The sequence below is a fragment of the Xylocopa sonorina genome, chromosome 18 (assembly GCF_050948175.1).
Source record: "Xylocopa sonorina isolate GNS202 chromosome 18, iyXylSono1_principal, whole genome shotgun sequence".
NCBI classification, from domain to species: domain Eukaryota; kingdom Metazoa; phylum Arthropoda; class Insecta; order Hymenoptera; family Apidae; genus Xylocopa; species Xylocopa sonorina.
This window is the reverse complement of record NC_135210.1, coordinates 777,248-788,555: the sequence shown is the minus strand read 5'-3', so window position 1 is coordinate 788,555 and position 11,308 is coordinate 777,248. Positions and strand designations below refer to the sequence as shown.

The 11,308-nt window shown below is 47.6% G+C and overlaps 2 non-coding genes across 2 annotated transcripts; both read left to right on the top strand.

Annotated features, from left to right (window-relative positions):
- The first annotated feature begins 1,608 nt into the window (after positions 1–1,608).
- On the top strand, positions 1,609–3,533 carry LOC143431660 (small subunit ribosomal RNA). Its single transcript, XR_013102728.1, has one exon. It is a non-coding gene; the product is annotated as a small subunit ribosomal RNA (ribosomal RNA).
- A 1,122-nt stretch (positions 3,534–4,655) lies between these two features.
- On the top strand, positions 4,656–4,810 carry LOC143431662 (5.8S ribosomal RNA). The gene has a single exon (XR_013102730.1). It is a non-coding gene; the product is annotated as a 5.8S ribosomal RNA (ribosomal RNA).
- The last annotated feature ends 6,498 nt before the right edge of the window (positions 4,811–11,308 follow it).

The window sequence follows — 11,308 nt, the reverse complement described above, 5'->3', positions numbered from 1 at the left end:
AATTCCTACCGAGAGTTAATATACGTACATTGACGATACTTTGAAAAAAATCCTACCGAGAGTTAAAGTTCGTATATTGGGGGTAGTTTGATAAAAAAAATCCTACCGAGAGTTAAAGTTCGTATATTGGGGGTAGTTTGATAAAAAAAATCCTACCGAGAGTTAAAATTCGTATATTGGCGATAGTTTGGAAAAAAAATTCCTACCGAGAGTTAATATACGTACATTGACGATACTTTGAAAAAAATCCTACCGAGAGTTAAAGTTCGTATATTGGGGGTAGTTTGATAAAAAAAATCCTACCGAGAGTTAAAATTCGTATATTGGCGATAGTTTGGAAAAAAAAATGCCGAGCGAGAGTTAGAAATCGTCTGCGGTACCTTGAAAAAGTTCCGAGAGGGAGTTAATATTCCCACCTAGAGGTACGGATCGACCGTGGGACTTAGAAAATTTACGCGACGAAAAAATTCACTCGCGTTCTTTCGCTATTTTCTCGTTAATTAAACTGTTGACCTGTAAATTTTTTTTTAGAAACTTTAATAAAACCTATTGATTGTACTTACCGTAGCATTGTTTAATCGAATAAATTATTTTTAACCGTTTGGAAACGACACTTCCGGAGGTTTTTTGCGATTTGTCCATAATTTTTATTTGTAAACAAATGGTTTTTTAAAAATAATATTGCTTAATTTAATAGTAGTAATCGATCGTACGTGTTAGATTTTCGATATTTCTTTTCTTTCGTTTTTTCGAATTTTGCAACTGCTTTTTTTCTATGTTCCGATCGATTAAATTTTGTTACATCTCGAAAATATGTTTATTCATCAATGTTTAATAGGTCTACATAATTTCCGTGCATAAAAGTTCAACGTTAATAGGACTTTATACGTGTGTTCGCCGCGCGACTAAGTTACAACGGTCTCTCCGGACGGTCCGTTGCCGCGGGAGTTTACCACCGTAAGCGCCCGTGCGTCGGACCGCGCGGCGCCGGCCTACCGGCCGGCCGTTTCGTATCTGTAAGAAGACTCGCTGGCTCGAGCGGGTCGGCCGGAGTAGCGCTCGGGCGCGTGGATATTCTATGACCTCGGTTGAGAAGCAGTCCACCGCTCCTCGAGAATACGTTCTCGACTGCTCTGTGCCGTGTCGGTGATCGAATTTTTCTCCACACTGCATGGCTACGGGTCGGAGTCTTTGACCGAATGTCCCATTTGTGGCAAGCGTCCTAAGGCGGCGTTGGTGACCTTTTATGCGAGTTTTTCAAACTTGGGTATAAATTGTACCACCCTTGCATCAATTCTGGAACTTTGGAATCCGAGTTCTCGGACCAACAAAGTTTAAAATTAACGAAATGAAAAAATGGACGTGACAACGTGTACGAAATGTCCAGTACGCTAAGAGAGCGTGGATTTATATATACCTATCCAGTCTCCAAAAAGCTAAAATGCTAAAGTGCTAACATACAGGAAAAGCCCGAATAATAATACAAGTTGACCATAACACCCAAACATATATATATATAACCGACGACGTTTGGAGGAACTACTATGAACGATGTGACGATGGTGAGAGAAAGTAAAGAGGAGCGAGAGGAGTAACGAATAGTACGGTTCCCTGGTTGATCCTGCCAGTAGTCATATGCTTGTCTCAAAGATTAAGCCATGCATGTCTCAGTACATACCGAAATAAGGTGAAACCGCGAATGGCTCATTAAATCAGTTATGGTTTCTTAGATTGTACACGAAATTACTTGGATAACTGTGGTAATTCTAGAGCTAATACATGCAAATCAGAATTCCGACCAGAGATGGGAGGAATGCTTTTATTAGATCAAAACCAATCGGTGGCGTGCGGTTCGTCCGTGCGTCCATCGTTTGCTTTGGTGACTCTGAATAACCCACAGCTGATCGCACGGTCATTTAGCACCGGCGACGAATCTTTCAAATGTCTGCCTTATCAGCTGTCGATGGTAGGTTCCGCGCCTACCATGGTTGTAACGGGTAACGGGGAATCAGGGTTCGATTCTGGAAAGGGAGCCTGAGAAACAACTAGCACTTCCAAGGAAGGCAGCAGGCGCGCAAATTACCCACTCCCGGCACGGGGAGGTAGTGACGAAAAATAACGATACGGGACTCATCCGAGGCCCCGTAATCGGAATGAGTACACTTTAAATCCTTTAGCAAGGATCAATTGGAGGGCAAGTCTGGTGCCAGCAGCCGCGGTAATTCCAGCTCCAATAGCGTATATTAAAGTTGTTGCGGTTAAAATGCTCGTAGTTGAATCTGTGTGTCACAGTGTCGGTTCACCGCTCGCGGTGTCTAACTGGCATTATGTGATACGTCCTACCGGTGGGCTTAGCTCCTTCGGGGGCGGTCCAACAGACATCCCATCGCGGTGCTCTTCACTGAGTGTCTATGTGGGCCGGTATCTTTACTTTGAATAAATTAGAGTGCTTAAAGCAGGCTATCTTCGCCTGAATACTATGTGCATGGAATAATGGAATAGGACCTCGGTTCTATTTTGTTGGTTTCCGGAACCCCGAGGTAATGATTAATAGGGACAGATGGGGGCATTCGTATTGCGACGTTAGAGGTGAAATTCTTGGATCGTCGCAAGACGGACTAAAGCGAAAGCATTTGCCAAAAATGTTTTCATTAATCAAGAACGAAAGTTAGTGGTTCGAAGGCGATCAGATACCGCCCTAGTTCTAACCATAAACGATGCCAACCAGCGATCCGCCGATGTTCCTCCGATGACTCGGCGGGCAGCTTCCGGGAAACCAAAGTTTTTGGGTTCCGGGGGAAGTATGGTTGCAAAGCTGAAACTTAAAGGAATTGACGGAAGGGCACCGCCAGGAGTGGAGCCTGCGGCTTAATTTGACTCAACACGGGAAACCTCACCAGGCCCCGACACCAGGAGGATTGACAGATTGAGAGCTCTTTCTTGATTCGGTGGGTGGTGGTGCATGGCCGTTCTTAGTTGGTGGAGCGATTTGTCTGGTTAATTCCGATAACGAACTAGACTCTAGCCTGTTAAATAGACGTAACTTATGGTATCTCGAAGGCCCCCGGCTTCGGCCGCTGGGCTTTTACTACCAACGTACAAACAAATCTTTTTAGAGGGACAGGCAGCTTTAAGCCGCACGAGATTGAGCAATAACAGGTTTGTAATGCCCTTAGATGTTCTGGGCCGCACGCGCGCTACACTGAAAGAATCAGCGTGTTTTCCCTGACCGAAAGGCCCGGGTAACCCGTTGAACCTCCTTCGTGCTAGGGATTGGGGCTTGCAATTATTCCCCATGAACGAGGAATTCTCAGTAAGCGCGAGTCATAAGCTCGCGTTGATTATGTCCCTGCCCTTTGTACATACCGCCCGTCGCTACTACCGATTGAATTATTTAGTGAGGTCTTCAAACTGGTGCGCGGCCAATGCCTCTGCATTGCCGATGTTATCGGGAAGATGACCAAACTTGATTATTTAGAGGAAGTAAAAGTCGTAACAAGGTTTCCGTAGGTGAACCTGCGGAAGGATCATTAACGAAAATACGTTAAAAATGAAAGAATGTGTTATATATATAATACGATATATATATATATATATATATATATATATATATATATATATATATATATATATATATATATATATATATTGCACTTTGCCGTTTTCCCACTCCCAGAAGTGGGTGCCGTGTGTGCCGTTCAGCTCAGAGGGGACCCGTTCCGTTCTGTGCCGTCCACCCATAACCTCGTTGTCGAGAGTCTTGAAACCCGCCGTTGTGAGATCGAACTTTACTTGCTCGCTTCGCGTTGTCGGGAAAAATATAGACCGCTCGAGGCTGTGGTTGGGCGAACGGTGGAGCGTCCTAACGAATGTACGAATTTTTTTCGTTTACCTGAGCCTCGTTGGAATCGACACGACTGGGTGGTATTGGAATTTTGAAGAGACCGTCGTCATCGTTCATTCTTTCGGAGGGGACGATTCGTCGCTCGCGCTCAAGCCTCGTTGTCGAGAGTCTGAGGAGAAACCCGCCGTTGCGAGATCGAATAATTTTATACTCGTTTCGTGTTGCCGGGGAAAACTCTTATAGACTGCCTCGAGACTGTGCACGAAGACGACGAGTGTTCCATCGACGATAACATTGTTTATGTTAACCCGAACGAGAGCGTCTTGTTGATCTCGAAAGCAATACGCCGCTGGGTGTTTGATTTTTTTTCTTCTCAGTTCGACGCGCACGTTTGTTCCAGAGGGGTCGATTCCGCGTTGCCCGTTGTCCTCGTTGTCGAGAGTCTGTAATCCTGCCGTTGCGAGCTCGAACAGTTTATACTCGCTTCGCGTTGCCGGGAGGAAAAAGACCGCTTCGAGGCTGCTGGTACGCGGAGGAGTCCTAACGAATTTTTGAAAGATTTTTTTTTCTTCATACCTGGACGTGCGTGTGCATTCTTCGTAACTTTAAGGGAGACCTTACGCGCCAACCATCGGCGTATGCGTTTCATCCGTAGGACCGATATATCGTGTCGCCTCGAACTCCGTCGAGCGGTGAAAGCCGCCACGGTTCGGCGACGACCGCGTCTATTTCACCGGAGACGTTTGGGTATCGACTTGTTCGAACTTTAGTACCAAGAGACTTAAAGATCAATAAAATATACATATACGATTACCCTGAACGGTGGATCACTTGGCTCGTGGGTCGATGAAGAACGCAGCTAATTGCGCGTCAACGTGTGAACTGCAGGACACATGAACATCGACATTCCGAACGCACATTGCGGTCCACGGATACAATTCCTGGACCACGCCTAGCTGAGGGTCGTTCACGTAACCAGAATACTGCTTGCGTTGCGTTTCGTCGAATCTTTTTTCCCTACGGTGCTCGAATCTGTCCGCCGTCGTTCATTCTCGAATTAAATTACGAACGTTTCTGAGTTCGGGCGGCACCGAGAAAGGGAGGAGGAGGAGCGATACGCAACGTACGAGCGATCGTTGGACGTTCGTCCGAGTCGTCTGTGGCCGTGCCGAGGCAATCTGCGATTGGCGACGTGTGTGCGCGTGCGGCGTGCGTAAACGTATTCACGGAACTCGACGGTGTGTCGATCGCGAACTCGCGTGAGTTCTTCGTGGCGTCGTGAGTCGTCCGTTAAACGGACGACCGCCCACGGGAACCGCTTCGTGTTTCGATCGCCGATTTTGTTCCGCGTTCCGAATTCCCACACCCGCCATCGCCGGCCTGCATCGCCTTCGCCTGCCTCTAGCGCACGATACGAACATACCGCGCGCTCGACGTCGTTTAAAATGAATTTTTTTCACGCCGCAAGACCGAGGGAGAATTCTCGGTCGAGAGAGAAGAGATATACAAGAGAGAGAGCGACATCGTCGTAACGCGAGGGACGATGATGCGCATCCGATCATTCGAAGTTCTCCTCGTACAGCCCCAGGGTGTTCGATCAGAATAACCCGTTCTCTTTGTTCTCTCCGCGTGTGTATACCATGTTTCCGCGAGGGAAAAAGAGATCTCTCGCGCGGACCGTCACTCGAACATAGGCCGTCGTTGCGCCCGTAGCGTCGCAATGTTTCTGGCCTGTGACGTGTGTCCGCGCTTCAGAGATCTCCCGAAGCGAAACTCGAATCGGTAACACGCGCGATAAAGGAGAGAGTTTTCAGAGCAGATACGGGAAGATTGGCTCCCCTATGGGGAGGCTCGAGTTTTTCTTCGACGAGGTGCTGCTTCGGTGCCGCAAGGTACTACTGCCCTACTTCGTGATCATCGAGTGCGTTGGTCACCCCATGTCTTCGTTGTCGAGACGGGACCGCGCGACCAAAAGCCGGTCATCCAGTCCCCGGAAGCGCAGCTTGCGCTACGATCGCATCGTACGCTTTTCCACGCGTGCGTTCCCTTTTATTTCCCGTTCACGCAGCACAGAGATTCGTGCGGGCGCTCCAACTCGGCTTGTCCTTTGTTCTGAAGGATCAGGGTAATAAAATCGGGGGAAAAGGAGCCGCTCCGTTTCGATCTCTGCGTGTTACGCGCGGAAGATGGGGAACCGCTGGAGAGTATAAACGGTTGTTAATCGTTCGCAGCTACGACGATAAAGAGGACGGATGTTAAAGAAACGCCGGTAGTTTGGTCGTCTAGCGAGAGTCTCGTATTTTCTTTTATATTTTTTACGAATCTTATATAAAAGAAATATCGACACACGAAAGGCATTGGCAAAGTGCATAAAACGCTTCGACGAGAACAACAACGAAGAGAGGTGCATGTAGTTTTTTCTTGCCGGTTTCTCGAGCGGTAAATCAAAGGATCGCTGTGTCGTAGATGGACGAAAGTTCTTTTCGTCGTCTGCCGTCCGCATTCGCCAATGCTCTCTCCTCGTCTTGTATATATTTATACATACGAATCTCTTTTTTTTAGGTGAGGTTACCCGTTGAATTTAAGCATATTACTAAGCGGAGGAGAAGAAACTAACCAGAATTTCCTTAGTAGCTGCGAGCGAACAGGAATGAGCCCAGCACTGAATCCTGCGGTTCCGCCGCTGGGAAATGTAGTGTTCGGGGGGATTCGTTTATCCGGAGACAACGAACTGCGTCCAAGTCCATCTTGAATGGGGCCATTTACCCACAGAGGGTGCCAGGTCCGTAGCGACCGGTACGCGATTCGGGAGGATCTCTCCTTAGAGTCGGGTTGCTTGAGAGTGCAGCCCTAAGTGGGTGGTAAACTCCATCTAAGGCTAAATACGACCACGAGACCGATAGCGTACAAGTACCGTGAGTGAAAGTTGAAAAGAACTTTGAAGAGAGAGTTCAAGAGTACGTGAAACCGTTCAGGGGTAAACCTGAGGAACCCAAAAGATCGAATGGAGAGATTCATCGACGACGATACCGGCTCCCGATGGCGCGCGATGCCCCGGTGGTACCCTCGCGGTACTACGGCGAGCGGCACGCCGTCGTCGGCGAACGTTCCGGTGATGTAGTCGTGCACTTCTCCCCTAGTAGAACGTCGCGACCCGTTACGCGTCGGTCTACGGCCCGAGTGGGCGCCTGTGGCGTCGCAATCTTGCGCACGCGGCAGACCCTCGGTCGCCCGGCCGGCTGCGCGACGGTACTCGTACGGTATTGGGCCGCAACCAATCCATTCTCGAATGTATGTGCGTCTAGCCCGCCGCAAGCTCGGTCAGACTACCCGGTGGTACGGACTTTGCGCCGGTTCCAGGCCTGGCCAGCTGTTAGCAGACGGTGTCCTCGGACTGGCCAAGCTTCGAATTACCGGTCGGCGACGCTATTGCTTTGGGTACTCTCAGGACCCGTCTTGAAACACGGACCAAGGAGTCTAACATGTGCGCGAGTCATTGGGATTTATGAAAACCTAAAGGCGAAATGAAAGTGAAAGTCGGCCTTCGCATCGACCAAGGGAGGATGGGCCGTGGACCTATGCGGCCTCGCACTCCCGGGGCGTCTCGTTCTCATCGCGAGAAGAGGCGCACCTAGAGCGTACACGTTGGGACGAAGTCAGGGGACACCCTGATGGAGGTCCGTAGCGATTCAGACGTGCAAATCGATCGTCGGAACTGGGTATAGGGGCGAAAGACTAATCGAACCATCTAGTTAGCTGGTTTCCTCCGAAGTTTCCCTCAGGATAGCTGGCACTCAAAGAGATATACTTGAACATATGTGCGATGAGTCTCATCTGGTAAAGCGAATGATTAGAGGCCTTGGGGCCGAAACGACCTCAACCTATTCTCAAACTTTAAATGGGTGAGATCTCTGGCTTGCTTGAACGAACTTGAACTATGAAGCCACGAGATTTCGGATCAGAGTTCCAAGTGGGCCAATTTCGGTAAGCAGAACTGGCGCTGTGGGATGAACCAAACGCAGAGTTAAGGCGCCTAAGTCGACGCTTATGGGATACCATGAAAGGCGTTGGTTGCTTAAGACAGCAGGACGGTGGCCATGGAAGTTGGAATCCGCTAAGGAGTGTGCAACAACTCACCTGCCGAAGCAACTAGCCCTGAAAATGGATGGCGCTGAAGCGTCGCGCCTATACTCCGCCGTCAGTGGCAAGTGGGAAGGCACGCGAAAGCATGTCGGTCCTTCATGAAGCTCTGACGAGTAGGAGGGTCGCGGCGGTGTGCGCAGAAGGGTCTGGGCGTGAGCCTGCCTGGAGCCGCCGTCGGTGCAGATCTTGGTGGTAGTAGCAAATACACCAGCGAGGACCTGGAGGACTGATGTGGAGAAGGGTTTCGTGTGAGCAGCCGTTGCACACGAGTCAATCGATCCTAAGCCCTACGAGAAATCTTACGTAAATGTGGTGTACTAAAAGCAACAATCTCGAGGAACAATACACAAAAATAAAGTGAGCGAAAGTCACACCCATTGGGCGAAAGAGAATCCGGTTCCTATTCCGGAACCCGGCAGCGGAACCGTATACCAATCCGGGCCCTCATAAGAGTGTTCGTCGTGGTAACCCAAAATGACCTGGAGACGCCGTCGGGAGATGCGGGGAGAGTTTTCTTTTCTGTATAAGCGTTCGAGTTCCCTGGAAACCTCTAGCAGGGAGATAGGGTTTGAAACGCGAAGAGCACCGCAGTTGCGGCGGTGTCCGCATCTTCCCCTCAGACCTTGAAAATCCAGGAGTGGGCCACGTGGAGGTGTCGCCCCGGTTCGTACCCATATCCGCAGCAGGTCTTCAAGGTGAAGAGCCTCTAGTCGATAGATTAATGTAGGTAAGGGAAGTCGGCAAATTGGATCCGTAACTTCGGAATAAGGATTGGCTCTGAGGAGCGGGGCGTGTCGGGCTTGGTCGGGAAGTGGGTTTGGCTGACGTGCCGGGCCTGGGCGAGCTGAACGGACCGCTGCTTCGTGCATGCGTAACCCGGAATCCGAGCTCGGTCCCGTGCCTTGGCCTCCCACGGATCTTCTTTGCTGCGAGGCTTCAGCGGCGGTTCGCCGTAGCTGTCGTCCTCTTCGGCCTCCATTCAACGCTCAGCTCAGAACTGGCACGAACTAGGGGAATCCGACTGTCTAATTAAAACAAAGCATTGCGATGGCCCCCAAGGGTGATGACGCAATGTGATTTCTGCCCAGTGCTCTGAATGTCAACGTGAAGAAATTCAAAAAAGCGCGGGTAATCGGCGGGAGTAACTATGACTCTCTTAAGGGTGCCCGAGGCTTCATCGGCGCCTTCCCTCCGGCGCTGCCGCCCGATTCTTATGAATCGGACGTTGCCCGGCTCCCACCTCGTGGAGTTGCGGAGGGATAGGGAGCCACCTTCACATCGAGTGGCCCTGATGGATCCGCGTGCACGCTTAAGAGAGTCATAGTTACCTGAGTCGGTGATGCGCAATATAGACCTTTTATTAGGTTCTTTAGCCTTTCCTGACCCTAGCTGGTCGTCTACCTCCCATAGGTATCGCCGGTAACACGTGCTCCGGTCAGATGGTTGACTTATTGGTTGATTATCTGGCTGAAGCATGTGGCTAAATGAGGTCCAGCAACAACCGGTAAACTGTGCCGTAAGTTAAGAGTACAAATTAAGATCTGTATTGTACTGGCTAGATAGCTAGAAATACTGTACTTTGGCAGTAAACAAAATTTTGATTCAGCACCAAGGTGCGCCCGGTTGTATTTTGATGCAGACAATCGCAGATGTATGGACAAGAGAGGAAACGTGGGGATTTGATGTATCGATTTCACATTTATTATTAGAAACAAATAATGGACACAGTTAATGATGCCTCGGACACGAGCGAATCAGGTTCCATTTCGCTCGTGGCGGATTTATCCGCTACTGATCAAGGAACCATTGTTGACGCCCTGGCGAGTAAACGGACTACGAATTCGGCCATACTATTTAAAATAGAGTTACCACTCACTCCGAACTCAACATGTAGCTGTTGTTTCCAAAAGGGTATGCATATTGGCCTGTTAAATATGAGGAGCCTAAAATCGCATATCATCCAGTATCATAAACAAGAATTAATATATTATATTTGCAGTAAATGCCTTCGACAGTTTAAAGGCATTCATAATTGGGTATGCCATTACCCGAAATGTAAGGGGCCGCCTGATACCTCGTTACCATACTCCTGTGAGCACTGTGAACTCAGTTTTAATTCACAAAGTGGCCTCTCGATCCATGAACGTAGAAAACATCCAGAAGTTCGGAACTAAAAACGAATGCTACAAATGAAAAGCAAAAAAACTGGTGGTCGTAAAGCGTATGAGTGGACCCAAGATGAAGTTAATCTGCTGATCGAACTTGAGGGAAGGTTTCAGGATAAGCGCCAAATTAATAAAGAAATTCAGAAATTTCTATCATCTAAATCTTGTAAGCAAATTAGCGACAAGAGGCGGCAACTTAGAGCTAAGAGTACAGCACAAGTTGAGTGTTCGAGTTCCGAGTCTGAAGAAGAAATATATCTTAGTGCTAATGAAGACGAGCCACAAGAAATGATAAATATAAGTACAACCGTGAGTGATAATGAGTGGATTTCCTTTATTTTAGACTATATTAAAACTATTGAACTACCAGAAGGCTCAAAATTCGAAAGAGCAAATATTGAATTGGACGCTATATTATCTGAGTTAAATGCAAATGAAGTTATAAATGTAAATATTAAGGAAAGAATAGAGAAATTTATAGATAAAATACTTAAGCCTGTGTTAATTGGCGTAGATACATCAAGCGGAAACAAAAATAAAAGAAAAATAATAGGGCTAATGAACAAAAACGGAATCAAATGAATACTAGACAGTCATCCGATCTCCATTCAACCAAACATGCCTCTAGAAAGCGTTTTGCCTACGCAAGGTGTCAAGAGTTGTTTAAAAAATGCCCAAAACGCCTAGCTGATTACGCTATTAAAGGAGATTTTTCTTTTATGGCGGATAGATCTACTTTACCCCAAGCTTCGGTAGTAGATCAATTTTATAAGAAATTATGGGAAGCAACCAACCCACAGAGTAATTATATGCCAATAAACAGCGATAGGCGAAGCATGATGGAAATTTGCCCTAATATCTCGGTTCAAGATGTAATAGATAGATTAAAACGAACTAACTTTACTTCAGCAGCAGGTACCGATGGAGTAGTGAGAATTCATCTTGTTAAAAAAGGTATGCCAGAAATCTTAACTAAATTATTTAATATACTTTTGCGATGTGAATATTACCCTCGAGTTTGGAAGATTAACAGAACTACTTTAATTCCTAAGGTTAACTCAGATTTAAATAATCTTAAAAATTGGCGTCCAATTACAATCGGGCCAATTATAGCCAGAATTTTCTCAAGAATTTTGGATAAAAAGTTAAGACAGTT